The following is a 19,008-nucleotide window of genomic DNA, read 5'->3' as shown; positions in this document are numbered from 1 at the left end:
TTTGCGTCAGGTTGGAATCATCTCCCACTCGGAAAACGTGATTTCAATAGAAAATATGTTTTACCGTCCGCGTAATCCCGAGTAATATAATTTTCGTTATCGAAGCGCACCGAAACGCGTTGTTGCTACTGTTGTTTTAGAGATGTTTACTGTTGTAGCGTATCTCATGAAGTGTTGTATCGGGCTGGTCAGCGTGAAGTAGCGGTCCAACGTTTGCATCGAAAATTGATTACAATAACAATGATGTTTCGCGAGGAAAAAAACTACACTGAGAAACCTATTTAATTGAATCAACTAAATTCTTGTTTGACTATGGGCGAACAAATAATTTGGTTATAAGAACCAAGGTTTAGTTTTTTGCCGAAGTTTCAGAGGTTTCGAACCTTCGATTCACAGAACTAAATCTTGGTTATTTATAACGAAATAATTTGTTTGCCTATAGTGAAACGAGAATGATAAAATTCATGTCACAACGCGTCAGTCGGCGGTGTTGAGAATGCGTAAACTACGGCTTAACGCAGCGACGACGATGCGATCGCGACAGATTCGCGGTGAAAATTCCACCTCGGCTCTCCATTAAACGGAAGGGAGACCTTATGTCGCGCACGGCAGACCCCGAATAATTTAGTTTCCGTATACAACCGCGGCGAAATACCCGTTAGCAGGAGCGCGCAGGTAATTATAGTGGCGGAGTGCGGTCGCATCGCCACGCGGGCGACCTATTCTGCGGTGAGCGCACGCTGCTGCATATTGCGCGTTAGTCCGTGAACAAGCACACATACGCGCGCCGAAAGAAGCGCTCCCCCTTCCTTACGGCGTCGACACGTGTGTCACACACGACACCCCGCCGTTCGCACCTGCTTAATGCTACCTGCATCCGCCGTTTAAACTGCGAGGGCAGAGACTGAACCGCGCGCGAAAAAACCGATCTCCGCTTGTGGCTATTAATTTGCGGACTTATCGATCGATCTTCACCGTAGATTGCGATACACTCCGGCGCACCTTCAGCTTTTACATTCTGATTAACTTGTTCTTCTTTCTTTCTTCGATTGAATGTCTGAGAGGCTGCTCCTCATCCTTTATAAATTTATCCGAAATTAAAATTAAGTTTCTTTCTCTTCTTTGAATTAGATGTATATTTTTTTCAATAACACGTTTAAATATAAGCAAGATTTGTATTGACTGAAAATTAATTCTTCGATCATTTTAACCCTTTAACGGTAAGATTGACCTCACGGCTTTCGTTTATTTTACAACGTTGCTCTTCCCGAGGAATGTTTCATTATTATTATTATTTACTTCTCTTATTCATTTTGTACATTGATTACATGAAAAATGAACAAAACAGAGCGTGGGGTCGGATCCAAGCATATTTTCCCGGATACGCTGAAAGTCCATCTTGCCTTGTGAAAGGGTTAACAGAAATGAACTAACGATCGAAGGACAATATATGACAATATATGGTTTTCAGCAGCGTTGCTAGCAGTCACAATGATGCAATTTGACACGGTCTTACGGGGAAATCTCAGAGTTTCGACCGTTTATCTTTCCGGAGAACCCTTCGATTGTTAGCGAAAGAGAGAGAAGTGCGCGCGCGTGAAAAGAGAAGCGCAGTGGGGTGGAAGAGGTGACGGCGGCGCTGGGTCAACATTTGCACGCGATCGCGTTTAACGATCTCCCCTATCCCGTGCGTGAATCAATATCGCCTGGACTTCGAGCCGATTGATCAATAATCCTGACGTTACATAATAATCGCATTGTACCGGCGTTATGCGTGTAACTGTGGCCGCGTAGGTTAATAAACGACGATCGTTAATCGATCCGCGCGTGTCCGGCCGGGACGTGTAACGAAGCGACCCCCATAATTCCGGTATTTCTGTGTTCGCGCGGCCGAATTAATCGTTCCTTCGGCAACCGGCGGCAACACGCGGAGGGGAAAGACGGTAATTGATAGCGATGCCGTTTATTGACCGACGAAACAAACTTTATTCGTGCGGAATTGGCTTGTCAATCGTGATAACGGAACTCGTAAATCTGCCGTTTCTCCTCTGCGATATCCAATACGAATTAATGAGTAACTACAAGTAGAAAAAAATTTTTCTAATAACAAACATTATACAAGAGATATTTTTAATGAGTGTCCGCTGAGTGAAATACGATTTCTTAATTGCTCCGAGAATAAAAAATATATGATAAAAATCGAATTGATATTTTTTATACTAACATAGGTTCAAACAGTACAAGCGTACGATTGCTTCGTGATTGTCGCTTGAAAATTAAGTGTTGCAATTGGAAGCGTGATAATGACGAAGTGTTGATGCGGGCAAACGAAAATGCGGAAACGAGAACTTTCTGAGCGAGGAGGAGACCAGCCGTCGCGGAAGGGGACAGCTCGTTCCCCGTCGGGACGAATTATTCCACTATCCGTGACGTCCACCTGAAATGCTCACGACGACTATGACCCGACGTTTCGATAACCGGTCAGTATCGACGAACCGGTTTGGATGGAAACGCGATCGGTCCATCGACGGCCCATTATCGCTTCGTGATTGGCTTTGATCTCGAAAGCTCCGTCCGTAAAACAATATCCCAGGGCCGCGGGGGAGCCGAAGGGGAGCGCTTTTATTTGTTCGTGCGTATCGGTTCTCCGTAACGGAAGCGATATATTGTTTCACGTGGGGGTTATTAGTATTATTAGACCATCACGGAACGACGGGTGTCTCCGTGTTTATTGCGCGACGTTCCGTCTCGAAACGCTGGGATAAGGGGTTCGAAGAATAAAGTTCTTTTCGCGGCGGGAGGGACTCTGGGATGGCGAAAAAGGAGAAGAGAATTTTGCGTTATTGCGATCGCTCAGAAAGCAAAACGCGGAAGCGTGCAGAATAAGATACTCCGCAAACGAAATGGGTATTGAAGTAACGCGCTCGCAGAAAAAAAAGGATCGACTCGGCAGATTGTCCCATGAAATGTCGCTCGAGATCTGACGGAGATATCAGCGACGTCGTTTTCCAATCGCCTTAATGTGACGTAGTAATGCGTCCGATCGTAATCTCGTAATTCCACGCACCACGGCGATTCCTGATAGACCCGATCCAATTGGAAACTGCTCGCCGGCATTCCGTCCTTTGCGCGCCGCGGCAAAATTCGACGACTTTACCTGACTTTCGCATTTTTATCCGACTCCTCGGCTGGAAAAGAGAAAGTCTCCGGAGCGGTTGTCACCGTAGGAAACACGTATCGCTCTGTCATAAATGTTGCTTTCGAATGGAAACAGTTGCGGACGCCGACACGTAACATACCTTATTGATTTCCAATATTTTCCGCCGACCGTATATCGCTCGAATACCTACAATTAATTACTCTTATATGCACAAGGTATTCCGCTTTTATTGCATTATATTTCAACTGGCGGAATTTTTTTTTCGTCCGTTTCCATCTCTCTACCTCGATGAAAATAGCCTCGCGATCGCAACGAAGCAAGAGACGGACACGTTAAAGCGTCCGATTCCGAGAATACTTGATAAACGATCGGATGCTCAGTGCATAATCAGAATCCTATCCTCATCTATGCGTTATCACGCGTGGAAATTATCTTCCGATTCCGGGTATAAGCAACGGCGCGGCGCGGTTTCACCGCGTACGTGGAATGGGAGTAACTTAAATCCGGCAGATTGGTTTCAGCCCGTCGGTGAGTGCGCTGCTGGCTGGCAATCGTCCAGAAACCGGGAATTTCGCTGGCGAGCGTATAACGCCCGCAAGATGCCCACCTCTCCGAGAAGTTCATATCGTGCCATTGGAGCGACGCGTATTTTTACACAACCACGATCGAAAATAATCAGCTTATTTCGTCGTGATCATTAATATCGTCGCAACGATTGCGAAGGTTGGATATAATAATTCCGATAACGCTAATAATCATGACTGAGTCCTAATTGAGTCATTATTACGTAGGACGATATGAAATTAGTAGGCGAATTCTTTATCAGCTGTGTGCGTATGACGGGCGGGGGTAATGCGAAGAGAATGTGATGGAAACGCAATCGAGAAATAATAGCAAAAAGATAAGGAGAAGAAAATGAGGCGAAGGTGAGGCTCGCACGCGTTTTTAATGGCCCGTTTAATATCGTTAATGAACTCCACTGACCTTTTCCATCCGCTGAGAGGGAGAAGGAGAAAGAGTCGCCGGCCGATTGTAACCCGACGATTGCGGTAAAAAAGATTATATCTGGACCGCGAACACGCGCACTTTACCGAATCCGCCAGATCCACAGTGACGATTATCCCCGTCAGAAGTGGAATGCGCGCCGCACAGCCGAGTGAACTACGGATCGTTTACGGCGATGCTCTCGTTAACGTTACGACACTTCTTAGTGGCGCTGCGAAAGCATACCGCGCTTAATTACGCGTTCGGCGAACACTCGTCTCAAGGTTGTAAGCACAATTGCGAACGAGCGCACTGTTGCGGACCTCGCATCGCCATTTCGAAGATTGTATATTAAAAATTATACACGTGAAAAAAAAGTCTAGTTACATTAATCAGAAAGTGAACAACTAGGACGGTTGAAAGAAACAGAATTTCAAGAAGCACATTTAGGTCACAAGAACCAGAAATTCTGCTTCCTTCGAACCAAAACGGTTGTTCACTTTCTGGTTAATACGATCAAACTTTCTTTCGTGTTTCTTCTTATTAGTAATAATGAAGTTGGATCTCACAAGTCGGAGGCTTGTCGGTGAAACTAAAATTATATAGTCACGCGAGTTCCGATTGGCGAACAGCGATTTTAATTAGCGGGAGCTCGGGCGAAATGGGATTCGCTCGCGGCGAGAGGAAGACGCGATACAGTTCCCGTTAAGCGTCTCTTAACGGCGAGATACGATCGCCAGCCGGAGGTTGCGCCGAAACTCATCGCCGGCATGGATGAAGCCGATGTCCGCGTTACTGCACACCGTAGCGGTTATGCGAATCGCTTGCTCGATCTCTCGCGTAGCACATGGAGTCATTCGGAACAACGAGGTCGCGACGAAGCAGCGCGCGATTGTGCGCATCTCCGGCAATTAAAACGTTAAAAATACCGGAGATTCTGCTCGATCACGGTTTTAAATCACACATCCCATCCGCTTATCTTAATGAGAATCCGGATTGGAGGTGAACGTCTCCCATGCGCGAAATTTTACCGTACGCTAACCGACAGCGGTGGTTCTCGCGAAGAGAATGCGCGAGAAGTAGAATCGATACGTATTTACCATGTGACTTTCACTGAAACTTGGCGCCTCGTCCAAGTTCGCGCACTGTACTTTCGCGCTCGCCGCGCGAAAAACTTCCAAGCGGCATCCGAGCAAGATATCATCGTTGGCATCGCTGGCGATTCTGAAACGATCTCTCGCGCGCATCCTTCGCGCCGTCACCAGCACCGCCGACCTTGACACACTGACAGACAGCTGGGAACGAGGCCGCCGTCCAGGTCGAGCGAGCCGGTGACAATGACGCTCGTTAAGAGAAGCGATTGACGTAATCCCGTCGTTTGCCGCGGAAATTCGGGCGCCGCTCGGTGAAAAAAAATACACAGAGGAAGGAGGAACGCTCCTATCTACCGCGGATTGGAAATACTTGGGTGGATACGCGTCTGCAATCGATCCATTATCCATCGAAGAAGATTAAACGAACGAGAGGATCGCTACGGGAGGGCAGTAACGGTTTGGTTGATCGACGTATTGATTCTGCGGAACGGATGTTTTTTCTCCTTCGCGTTCATTTGAAAGATTTCGATGGGATTCAGATCGAACCCGCCGCGAAAGAGTTAATTTCCGCTCTTCCTTCGTCCTATGCGAGAGAGATATCCTCGCCGAGGATATGCCAATTTTTCGCGGCTCGATTACACGCAACCCGGAACATACCCTGTGTTATTACGCTCGGCGCGTGTAACGCAACGTGAGATTAAACCGCGTAATCTCGTTTCGACTTTAAGCGGCTCTCCGTAGGCTATCGTTAAAATCGCGTGTATGGACGTTTTTTTTTCCTTTGCAACGGTTCCGGCAGTTCGACGGATAGAAAGTTATCCGCTAACGACGATGCGGCACCGGCGGCAACGAGACCAGGTGCACGCTCGCCTCGCGCCACGTTCTTCGAGCTCCTTTTTCGACGGCAAAGGACGACCGGATCGTTAACTTCGCCGTATGCAACGACGCGACGTCTCGCCCGAACTTTCGCCGGATCGATGCGCAATTATACGCGTTTGTAATATATTATCTTATATAAATAGATTTTATATCGAATATTTATGGATACCGGCAATTCGCGGCAAAATCACCAATTTTACGAAGAACTTACATTCTTCACGCAACGTATGGACATTTTATAATTATAATCTAAGAAGACGATGGGAATTACGCCGTGTCCGGTTTTTTGATCGGCGCTTTCGCGATGAAGTGGCACAAAACCACCCGTATTCTTCTTCGAGAGGGAAACAAGGGGAACGCGTGTGCATGCGGGATTTCAACACATCGCTGAAACGCAACCTTGACCAATTAAGCTGTCGTTCCCTGTCCGAACGATAATATAATCTCGAAAGGAGCAGCGGTTCGTGCCGAGATACACACTGTTTAATCCGAAAGCGGCAGTCCGTTCATCGATATATCGCCGGCTTTCGACGTGTCAATCCGACGTTCATATTTCTTCTCTTCGCGGGTGCATTCATCGTGTCCTCCAAGGCGCTCGATCGAGCTCTCCCGTATCGCCACGCAAATGTATGCGGCCTTGACATCGCGGCCGGTATATCATGTGCTCGCTCTCATAGGCGTTTCGTCGTCGCGGTTTCGCAAACGCGACTCTCTCCGCTGGCTGTCGGCGCGCATGATTTATGGTTGCGATTAGAACCGTAACGATTCGCGGATGAATCGTTCGAGACGCGTGACGCCGAGTTCCATCTGCGTTCCTTCTATGAGAATGAATTCTTTCGGACAAAGTCAAATGAACGTATGCAAATTGTAATGTGGTTGAAATTAAATTACATTGAAACGTTAGGAATTACACGGTGGAGACCGTGCCGGATTTCCCAGGCGCCAAACTTCCGCCAAGTTAGACTCAAATGGGATAGGGAGGAGCTTTAAAGATACAAAGAGCTTTGAAAGCCGTGAATTTTCCCGTCGTGCGTGATAATTCGAGTTTAATCCGTTCGCCGAAGAAGGGGGAGCGGCTTTGTTCGATTTCGAGCGCAGCTTCTCCCAAGTGCGCGAATAAACGACGTTGCTAATTGATCGAATCCTCGAAAAAGAGAAGGAGGGGCTACCTACGTATGGACGCACACATACGGGAGACGTGACGTCACAGGTCGCAAATGAAAGGGCGAAGCCGTTCAACTCTCGAGGTACTGAAATTCCTGAAATAGACGCGAGTCTCTTTTACGTCGGAAACGTTTAACCTTTAAGTGCGCGCTCGTACGTCGTTATCGATACGCGCGACGTTAGCAGACGATAAAGACGCGGCAGGAAATGAGACATTCGTAGTCGACCCTAACTAGCGCTTTCTCGACGAATTCGCGAGTGCCTTCCCACGCGCGGTAATCGATCCTTGCTCGGCTACGGCTGGTGTATATTCATCCCGGGAATAACACAACGCTCAAATGCGAGCTCGCACATGGTCGGTCGTTTAGCTTAAATGAGACATTCTTCTCCGCGGCGGCGGCACTCGAGAGACGAGAAAGAGGAGTCATCGCGCGCATCACAATGTCGTTACGTCTCACACCGTCCTCCCACTCTTTCTCGGTTCTTTGTCAACGCCGGCTCTCTCGATCGGTCCACATAAATCCCAGACTAGGTGGAAAAAACGTCTGTTTCGGGCATGTCCGTCCGAGCGTGGAACGAGACGGAAAGAGAGAGGCGGACGAAGAGGGGGAAAAGATAGAGAGAGAGAGAGAGAGCGAGGACGTCGGGTCGACGACGCTTGTTTCGCGGTCGTTGATATTTCGGTACCGTCTGTTCCGTCTCTATCTCCCTCCCTGTCGTTTGCCTTTTCTCTCTCTATCGTACCGCTATCTAACTCTATCGTCCCTCTATCTGTCCTGCTCTGCCAGCTCGGTTTCGCCGAAGCAGTCTTATTTTTTCTCCACGCGCACGGGAAAAAGACGGGAGATCCGACGAGCGAGCGAGAGAGCGCGAGAAAGGGCGGTCATGGTTCTGGTTGACCATGAGTATATCTCGCCGGCCATAATCTCCAGGTAGATCCAACGAGAACTAGTCGTCTCTATCCCGCTCGTTTTCCCCTCTCTCGTTTTCTCTTTCTTTCGTTCTGCGTCCGTCCGTGCCTCGCTCGGCTCGCGCGTTCGTTCCGCTGGTTTCTTTCGGCCGTTCGTTGAACGGCGTGGAAGCGTACGATATCGCGGCTCTCTCGAAAAAGTATGCTCTCAAGCCGGCCGTCGTCGCGGCCGTCTCTTAAATCGTGTTCTCTCAAATCGTCGCGCTTCAACCTTTAGAGGCACAACGGTACTTAGCGCGAGGCGTTAACTGTTTCGCGGCCCACGAGCTTTTAACACCTTCGCTAATACCGCTAAATGCCTCGTCAAGCGACCACGGAACTTTTAATCGCAATAGAATAACAACATTGCACGCGATTTATTCAATGACTTACACGCCATCCGTGGTATTCATTTTGCATGCGAGTATTCACACGCTTTCATTGGAACGAGTGAATTCGGCAGTTGTCTCACTGAACCTCACTGGCTACGAATCTGTTAAAAGATACTCTCATTTCATCTCTCTCGACTGACAATTTGCCTCGTTACTCCCGAAGTCGATAATTCTAGCACCGCCGACTGTTTGCATACAATGAACCGCCGGTTAAACTTAGTTTTCAAGTCGTGCCGTTGAAGAGTTCGCGCGGAGCCGACTAAGATCGAAATGATCCTCGTTTTACGCTGCGCGGCGATAAGACCGGTATTAATGATGCTATTTCGTTGTTGAATGTAGAAAGGATTCCGATACACACACAGGAGACCTTCACGGTTATTAAACCCTTTGCGAAAAGCGATCTCCATATTTATTTCTCGATCGAGAATATCGATTCGCGGTCAACATACGAATTACGCTAATGAGTGAATTCGATTTTAGAGGTCAAGGTTGTCGTCCGCTCGAGATCGAAGTATCTTGGAGGAATATCTTCGCTGTTTATCGAGATCGACGAGAACAGAACAGAGAGGTCCGAAGCTCATCCCTTTGATGAGCTCGTCTCCTCTTTCGACCGAGTTGCGTCCTTTTTCAATCGTTCGTCTGTTAAATTCGCTCGACGCGACTATATCTGGTGTATTACTCAGGAACTATCCCGGCACACGGTGGGTTTAATTGACCCCGAAGAAGCTCGTCCTAAGCCGGAATCATGTTGTGCGAATCTTGAATCAATAGCGGGCGCGAACAGTACATGTGTGTGTGTGTGTGCAAATATACATTCTACGTGTCGCTGGCTGGAGTTATCGGCCGACGATAACGATGACCGCAGTTGTTATTTACGAAGACCTTTGCCTCGCGGCTTTTCATGCGCTCTGTCTAACGTGCGATTCTCCGATGGTGAAATCTTGGATTTTCCGCGAGACTGAAATAAACCTTTCTTTTTTTCGGTTTCATTGATTGCTACCGGTGTACAGGAACGAGCGACCGTTCTGTGAACCGTTGTTTTTTTCTTCACTTTCATTCGCGCTCTTAACGAGATCGTCCTCAGTCAGCTGCCGCGACGATGTCGAGGTGCAATCGTACAATACGTGCTATCGGCCAAGTTTCGTGCTCTGTTTAGAAGCGGTTAGATGTATATTTAGCGACATTTGTGGAGCGGATGCTAGCGTTGGCGCCGTGCCAGCGCCGGCGCTCTTTCTCCTCGTCGTCGTCGTCTCCCGACCGACTGTTGAATCCTCTTTCCTGCTGTCGCGTGCCCGCCAAAACAATCGGGTCTCTCGCGCAGCGATTGCGGCTGTTAGCGATAACGGATGCGAATTTATCTATATGGTGGGTCAAAGTGAAATCTCGTTTTCGTTCGCGTGTTATTTTTAGCGCGGTAATAACAGCTATTATAGCTGAGGGAACATCGAAATCGCCGTAAAATTCGCCGCGGCGATAACGCCCAGTTTATTATTTTGTGTGATTGACTCTCGCGTATTCCACATCGGCTGATTTTCCACCCGATAAGAGCGACGTTAACGAGATGATTTTAATTCACCTCTAATTGCACGATACGATCGTCGACGAGTTTCACGACGAGTTTGATCGAATAAATTCATCCTGATCGCCGTATAATTTCGGTACGATCGCGCCGAATCGATTTCCAATGATGAGCGAAATAGTCTCACCTTCGGTATCCGTCACTTCTCCGTCGATGAGCCGACATGGATGTCGAACGGATGTGTGTTACAAAAGCGGAGAGCCATCGCGATCTCGAACTCTTCGAAGATCATAAGCTCGAAAGACGAATCGCGACGTATGTGGAACAAGCATGTTCCGTTAAGACGCATCTTGAGACCGTTCTTTTTGATCGCGGGTGATCCTTTTGCCGATCGATACGTTACGACATTATTGATGTTCCTCGAAGATTAATTCATCGTACTTTTCTCTCTTTCTTTCTTTCTCCAACATACATATTTATTCACACGGTCACCCCGTATATTGTATATCATAAGCTAGGTCGTTGTCGTCGTTGATGAAATTTCCAAAATGTTCGTTGCATTGCATAGTGCATTACACGGTCGACAGTATTCGCGATTCAAATTTGCTAAATTTGGCATGCATCGCCATCAACCTATCGCGGACATTTCCAGCAATTTGGTCAATGCGGTAATCAAGCGAAGTATTTTGTTTCCAATATCCCGGAGGCGTATATTACGGATGACGTTCGCGTCACATAACCGCGAATCAACGGTCGTCGTTGTCCGTCATATTTCTCGCGGCCGTATTTTTTCCCCTCCAATCATCGAAGGTTCCGAATATACCATGACCCCGTTACATTCGACTCACGTAAGTATTTTGATAAAGGCGCGAGTTTCTTCTCGCGAGGAGTTTCCCGACGGTGCGAGAAAGCGCGCGTTGATTATCATCTGCCGGTAAACGTAATTCGCGTAATTTACATTCGGCGCGCGGTGTGACCCTTTCGCAGATTTCGAGGAGCGGATAGAGGCGGCCTCCGCCTTTCTCATAACCTCGATCGTAAATAACCGCCCGTAAAACCCCGTCCCAGTTTCGCCGCGGAGAAACGATGTCGGTGCAACCGCGTGCTCGGCTTTCCTTTCTGTCGAGCGGGCTCGGAAAGAGAGAGAGAGAGAGAGAGAAAGACAGAAAGAAACCAATTGCGATTATCTTCGAGGCAGCCGGTCTATCGTTTAACCCTTTGATCTCGCGGGGAATCTTCTCTCCTTTGCATATGTATTGGGCTAATGTTTGTACGCATTTAATATACACTGCTCGAAATAATCAGTGCATCTTTAAAAGACTGTACACGGTAAAAAACATTTTGTATTTGTGTTAAATCATTCGGTCATTGTTAACATTTTTGTGTGAAATTCTTAACGTATTGTGTTTAGGTTATCTCAATATATTTTGTGTCGAGTCGATATTCAACGTGTGTAAGTGTTAAAATAACACTTTTAATACTTCCGTGTCGATTAACATATTATGGATATTAATTTTTGACATAATATTTTTATTACTTTTTAACATATTCATCTTGTGTTGAATTAACATCAAAATTTATGTAGATTTATCGCTTCGGACATGTGAAATGTGTTGAACACAAAATCTTTTACCGTGTATCGTCTAGTCGATGTACATACTTGAAACATTGGATACTCTTTTCGTGGTATTTATCATTAATTATTAACAAACGTGCTTTAACCTAATCCAGAGAACTATACGATTATTTACGGCTAAAGCGACACCCGAGCGGTGTACACGCACGGATTGTTATTATACGTAAGGTGCAAAACGTTCGTAACGAGGCTGTGTACGCTTCCAACGATTAATTCTCGTTTCCTCATGAGCCAACGACACGGAAGGCCGATCTCGTTGCTGGACGAAATATTCATTTCCGCACGATCACGGCCGCGCGCCGCGTTTTCCGCGAGTTAAATCCGATCGGGAGAACGTGAGAGGGAGAGAGAAAAAGAGAGAAGGCGCGGTGTAGATTCCGCATGAATAATTGAGCGCGAGTTTGTGCACCGTGAATGAAATCGAGGCGTGGCCGTCTCTGCGCACGTCAGCTGCACGGCCGATCTCGAGGAATAGAGTCCGCGGGTAAACGCCGTTGGAGACGCGAAGAGAGGAACTTTGTTGCGAAGCTGTGTGTTAATCAGCGTGCAAATCATATAAGCAGCTTATAATTAATTTTTCCTATCGATGAATCTCGTTAAATAATTAATGCAGTGGAAACTCTCGCTCTGCTGTCAGAGGAAGGCAATCATAATCTATAAGCACATATTGATATTAATAAGGCGATTAATAAACGTAAATGTTTTTATTGCAATAAAATAGCGCGTTTCTTCACATAGCTAGCATATTCTGGTCGCTTTTATTCCGCTATCCTCGTTGCTCATTTTGCACACTCATGAATTTCGAACGCGCTGGATCACGGTAACTGGGTGAAAACGGGAGGACGAGGTGGAGCAGAGCGCGAAGCGGAGACTGGTAGAGNGGGGGGGGGGGGAGAAAATAAAGGAAAAAGGCTGGGTGGGATCGCATGTTGCCCGACCATTAAGCATTCCTCTTGCTCGGCTCCGCGCCACATATTAACACCGGGATTTTCACTTATATTAGCCCCTTATCGCTTCATACGCTCTTTCTCCCAGTCTCCGAGAAAAGGACATCGAACCCGTCCGGACTTAACTGATTCTTTTTGTTCCGACGGTATCCCGCGGTCTTTCACGACGCGGCTTCTCCACTAATAAATCGATCGTCCGTTACTGCCTCGCCGGATATGATCAACGACCGCACTCCTGGCAAGCATAGCCCGCGATATCCGGTAACACGAAAAAATGCGCTACGAATCATGTCGACTTTTTTGCGTAAAATTAGCGTCGCGGAAATTATAAAATAGACCGCAATCTCGTGAAAATGTGTAAACGGCTCTCGCGAGGCAACTGAATGTCGTGACGTGTTACGCGAAATTATCTTCAGTATGAAATTAAAATTACGTAAAACTGCACTGTCACTAAAGAACGACGATGTGGAAATATTTTCACAAGAATGCCATCGTTGTTTCTTCTCCCTTCTTTCAATCGCGTTCGCTTCACGTGAGCTTTTCCGCGTGGCTTTTCCCCGCACCTCCGCGCGATGTCGTCGCAGAACACCCAAGCCTCGATCGATCGGCCGGCGTGTTTCGAAAACTCGCGCACTTTTCCCGTATCTTCTGACGTTTCCGCTCCGGGAAGTTTGCCTTGGAGTATCGCGATAACGACCGCAGTTGGCACACGCGGATTATCCGACTTCGCTAGTCGAGAGACAGATAGAGATAGAAAGAGAGATAGCGCTCTTCTCTAAGTAAAGTATACGTGTCCTTTATTTCCAGCCTGGCAAAGTCACCCCCGGTGGTGTCCCGTGAGAGAAAGGAAGTGCGGAGAAACGACGGGGGGAGACCCAATTACCGGGTTCGATTTCTCTCACGTCGTCCGTCCGAGAACGGAGTTCACTCGATTTCGGAGATAAGGTTCGACGAATGGGAATTTATACGTGAGTAAACACGCGCAGCGTTACGTCAAGTTCAGTTCGGTATCGCGTGAATGTCGTCTCGACGGTCAAATTGTTTTGTAACATTTATCATTCGCATGTTTATCGTAAATTATTATAGAATAATACCGAGCTATTTTGTTTGTAATAACGAACCGTACGAGCGAAGGATTTCCGAAATAATACCGGACAGTACGATCATAAGTATTGTTTAGAAATGCAAGGAGATGAAAAGGGAAAGGTAAATTGGATCTTTCTCAATCCGATCTTTGGCGTCGCGACGTTCGAGTGCTGAGAAACTTTGCGCAATTAACGGATTCGTTTTCGCGGAAGAGCGGAAAGAAGGTCTCCTCGCAAATGCGGGCGGACGGAACATTAACGTGTACCCGATCCAACGTCGAATCGCACGAACACCGGGGAAAGGATAGGAAACTGCGCGGAGACGAGAAACAGGTCGCGTGGAAGAATCGGCACGCGAAATTACTTCCTTCGCTCACACTTTAACGCGCTGCCTGACGTTAGAAAGCGCTCAACTTGACGAATGGTTATACGTCAAAATGGGCCCATTTGCATTACTCCGTCGCGTTGTTAATTTCCGTTTAGCGTCGGTAACGCCGCCACCGGAACGTTAATTCGCCTCGCCGTGGCTCGATGACGACACACACGATGTTGGGCGCGCGCGAGGTGGCCGCGTTTGAAAAATTAACGGTTCGTAATTACGTCTTGTCTCGTGGAGAGCCAATGACCTTGCCGATCGATCGGAAATTGCGCGACGCGAGGTATGATTTGCACTTTGCGTTTAACACACTTTCCTTCATTGATAATTCGCGCTAGATCAGTATGCCGCTCGTTTACGACTCGGAGGAGGACACCGACCAGCGATTTTTGCGATGTGTTCTGCGCTAGAATTATCGGAAAATTCCAGACGGGGAACTCTCTGTACTCCCGAAATTGGAAGAGAAACGAGCGGCGTGCCGTGTGTTAATCGTGATACACGGCAAGCTCTATTTTCGTTTTCATTTTGAATTACGCCGAGAATGCTCTTTTTCATTACGATTTAAGCCGCTTCGAAGCGTGTATAAAACGCGCGGCATTGGGACGACGAAGTTACTCCGTGGAGCGGAGAATTTTAATTAAGGCGGAATCACTTTTGTATTTATCCAATTATCAGATTAAACAAGAGGAGATAAATAATCGAGGAGCAAGTAACGTCGCAGTGAAGCCACGTGTCGTCGCGGCTCGAACACTCGCGGATTTAATTTCTTGGCCGAGTCGCACGCGTGAAGTATGTATACGTCGTTCAATCCGCGTTGAACTTTGAATGTCACGCGAGCGATGAAGGTAAAGTAAACAACGCGTCGCGTTGCACGCACGCAGAGCGGTTTTTGCGATTAAACAAACAAAAAGCGCGCATGCTCTTCCGTCAGTTTGATGTGCGAACGTCCACGTCATTGAACTTTATAATATACTAAATTATAAAAAAAGGAGAAATAAACGATCGGAGGGATATCCGTCTCTATTGTACATGGAAAAAAGTTTGGTTGAATTTACTACATTACAGACGCATTTTCGTTGAAGGAAACCGAATTTCTGGTTATAAGAATCAAATTTAGGTCATAAGAACCAGAAATCCTGTTTTTTCCAAACGCGTTTGGTCTGTTCACTATCTGGCAAATTTTTTTTCATGTACGTACCAATCACTATGATAAAGATTACATCTAACATATGTGTATTCTTTTCTACGAATGGGACACTTCTATTCCTTGATGGCTGTGGCTCATTTTAGTACACTATATATAGAGCTCAATGGTTCGCGCCGAGTTTCCTGTATCGATTACCGTTTGAGACGCGAGTCGAGGAGAGCGCGGCTTCTTCCTCTCGCGATGATTGTTCCGCGATATGTAGAAGTGAAATAAATGATCCCGGTCAAAACTTTGAAATCACATTGAGGAATGTTATCGAGGCATTTTCTAACGTTTGTTGTTATGCGCGCGATCTCGAGGTGAAATTATTGAAACATTTTCCATTTCCAACGCGTTATCGCGTTCGTGTTTTATCGCGTTATCCAAATACTCCATTTAAATGTCCTCTTTCTCTGATTCGTGACACATTATCACCCTAAGAAGATGTGACTGATATTTCCGCGTTACCGCCGGGAAAACGTAAATGAGAGAAAGCGCGGTCGGTCCCTCTTGTATGAATTCCACCTATTTGTGCGATTAAATTTCAACGATCTCAAAATTCCGCCGATGCGTGATGTGTACATACTCGCCGCGTAACACTGCGTCGAAACACAAAATCGAAGCATTAATCTGCCGTCGACCAGCACTGTTCTTTCAGCCCATTACAGCCGATTAATGCTTATTAGCGTCGGTTATTAACGTCACGTAACGTTGCAATTCCGTTTGTCGTTCTGCATCGCGTTATTATATATAATCGACGTGCGGATTGATTAATCGCGTTCGTCGCTACAACGACGACGAACCAGTCAGTAACAACCAACAGTCGTTGACCTCGCACTGACCGAAATTAAACGAAACCCATTAAAATCGTGTGCATTTTACTTCGGGACACACGCTCACCGTAATATTTATGACGCCGTAACGCGCGGTCAATAATCGTCCGAGTGAATTCTAGATATCGAGGAACCCGCGCGAGAGTAGAGAAATGTATACATACATATATGTGTGTATGTGTGTGTAGAGAGAGACGGGAAGAAGAGTGCGTGCGCGTCGATCTGAATAAATAAATAACAAATCTCTCTCTCTCTCTCTCTCTCTTTCCCTCACACAGAGAATTACGTGCGAGAGCTGCGATGCATCGTGCCGCGAGACGGTTGCACCGCACGAGCGATGGCGTAGGGCGGGGATGACAGGAAGGGCGCGATTTGTGAGCGGCCAATGTGGTTGGTGTGTACATTGAATTTAAATTATCCCGCTCGCCCCGTGCCGGGTGTAACATCCCGCGGACACGAATATTTTAAAAGGACGACGTGAACGTTACGTGCCGGGAACACGTTTCTCGTCTTTAATCTTCGATCGCATCTTATTATCACGTATTTATTTCATGACCGTATCGATCTTCATCTCGCCCGCGATACACGAAAGACAGAAGCGATATTCGATAAGTGCGTGTTCGAGGACTCGACGTGAAGAAGATCATGAAGGTATCGGTGACGAATTGAGCAGTAATACAATGATTTGATAATAATTACTAAAGATTTTCGGTCAAATAATTTTAACTAAATCATTTAATATTGTATATAGTACGATGTGTGCATATAGAACATATTGAAAGAAAGATGTCTTCGACCGTGCGCGCGACGAATCGCAGCCGTTCCTTCGCCCAAAGCGACGCGCGGAGAAACACAATTTCCGCAGAGGAATAGACAGAGCTCGGACAGAATAATTAATTCTTCGTTAACTATCACGAATGTTGCATAACGGTCTGCTTTTTTCATCAGTGTAATCCCTTCTATCTGCACACGAGCTGATGTACGAAACATACCGAACACCCTGTATAGTACAAAATGATTTGGTCGCAGTAACTGGACAAAATTTTGCTGAAACTATTTCACCGTATCCTGGTAATTGTTAGCGAATTCTTCTTTCAATGTAAAGAACGTGAGAATGTCGGTAAATGGGCCATCGCGTAAATCCGAACGTCTCTGTAAGACGGTAAGAATTCATAAGCGTTTATTCTTTCGCGGAGAGTCTCCTCTGTCCTTCGTGTGTCGGCTCGCATTTGGCTATTCACGAAAGTTCTCACTCCACTCACCGGCGGTTTTCGTTGCGTATCGGCGACGGTCCTTTCAGCGGCGAACAAAAAAGCGCGCGACCGCCGCCGCTCGGTACCAAGCGTGCTCGTCCCGACGCGCAACACCTGTTGAATCATTAGTCCGTCTGTGAGCTTAACGAGGACGCAGGTAAGTCGGTGAATGACACGCCGACCGTACCATACGCGTTTACGAGCTGTCTGTCTAATTGGCACGCACTCGCTTTAAAGCACCGTTCCGTCGTCGTCGCGAAACGAAACGTTCAGTCCGCATTCCCGCTCGTTGACACGCGTACGTACCCTTGCATAATTGACCGTGGCAACGCAAAGAGATAATAACTCCGACCTCGAATCTACCTGTAAATAAAGAGTAGCTCGGCAACCTAAACTAATTTGCCGTGCAGTTTACGTAAGTAGCTGCGCTCGATTCGTGCGAGCCGAATTACATTTTCGACGATAAGATCATCCCTCGAAGATAAGAGGCATCCGCGAATTTACGAGACTGACGCGTCCGCAGTGCAGCGTCGCCGCACGCGAAATCAATATGTTTGTCCGGCGGTCCCCTTCCGCGCGCACTCTTTCTCACCCCTGCTGACTGCTGCGAGCAGCGGCGCGAGGGAAACTCAGCCGTTCTCGATTCCTCCTAACAACCCTCCGGTAGCCGGGGAAGTTTCGGCAAACGATCAAATGCGACGGGAGCGCCAGATAAACTGTTGATTCGCACCACCTGCACACCCTGGAGCCACGTTAAATCAGCCGACGACGATGATGACGAGAAGGAGGAGGACGGTGGTATCTCTTGCCGTCTTATTCATCCACCGTGCCTTTTTGTGAACCGCTCGGCTCTCCCTAACGACGGACGATAATTCGTCCGACGTTTTAACGAAGGAACGTTCGTCGTTTACTTTGTTTCACGGTAACTATCGCTCCCGCTAACGCGATTTCGCGTGCTCCTCCGTTTGCTCTGCTCGTGTGCGCGTAACAAGAAGAAAGATAAAAAAAAACGACGTTGTTCCGCGAGACCGTTGTTCCGCGAGATCAATTTCGTGAGACGTCAAAGTGCGATAATCGATATTTCGGCATATAATGTAATCGCGATCGCAGTAGTTTAATTATAATTCGCCCGCGTGTATAAACTGTATTGGTTATTAATGATCGGTGTCGCATTACAGTTTATGAATTATTTCCGCGCACTGATAAACCTCCGGCATTATACGAGCGCGTTATGTTAATTATCGATATAATTTTGCGTTAACTGTCCACGCGAGTCTCCGAGCCTATTTAGCCACGAGAGATATGCACCTGTCGATAATGATGTAACGAGGGATCGTGCCGGTGATTATTCGCAAATTGATACTCGCCCGATAAGTAGCAGAAGTGTGGGAGGAAGGAAGGAAGGTCGCGACTCTATTACGTCCGTGCGCACGCTTCGACAACCGATACATTTGCCTCGACCGTCGTCGCGCGATAAATCGTATCTCGCGGGCGTGTGCGCTGCTTCCCTTTGCCCTCGTTAAAAGGTTTACCTGTACCCGCCCGCCCTCC

General features: G+C 47.2%; 1 protein-coding gene across 5 annotated transcripts in view; it reads left to right on the top strand.

The window, feature by feature from the left end:
- Positions 1 to 19,008, top strand: part of LOC106741985 — a 184,906-nt gene that overhangs the window by 37,513 nt on the left and 128,385 nt on the right. For 4 of the 5 annotated variants that reach the window (XM_014614491.1, XM_014614490.1, XM_014614489.1 and 1 more), the window contains one exon: positions 13,532 to 13,692. The exons of the other annotated variant lie outside the window; for it this stretch is intronic. The gene's annotated coding sequence lies outside the window, so the exon portion shown is untranslated. The remainder of the gene's footprint in view (positions 1 to 13,531; positions 13,693 to 19,008) is intronic. 5 annotated transcript variants of the gene reach the window in all.

Source organism: Dinoponera quadriceps, unplaced genomic scaffold (genome assembly GCF_001313825.1).
Source record: "Dinoponera quadriceps isolate SergipeBrazil2010 unplaced genomic scaffold, ASM131382v1 scaffold696, whole genome shotgun sequence".
NCBI classification, from domain to species: Eukaryota; Metazoa; Arthropoda; class Insecta; order Hymenoptera; family Formicidae; genus Dinoponera; species Dinoponera quadriceps.
Note: the sequence above shows the minus strand (reverse complement) of the source record. Positions and strands in the feature narration are given on the sequence as shown.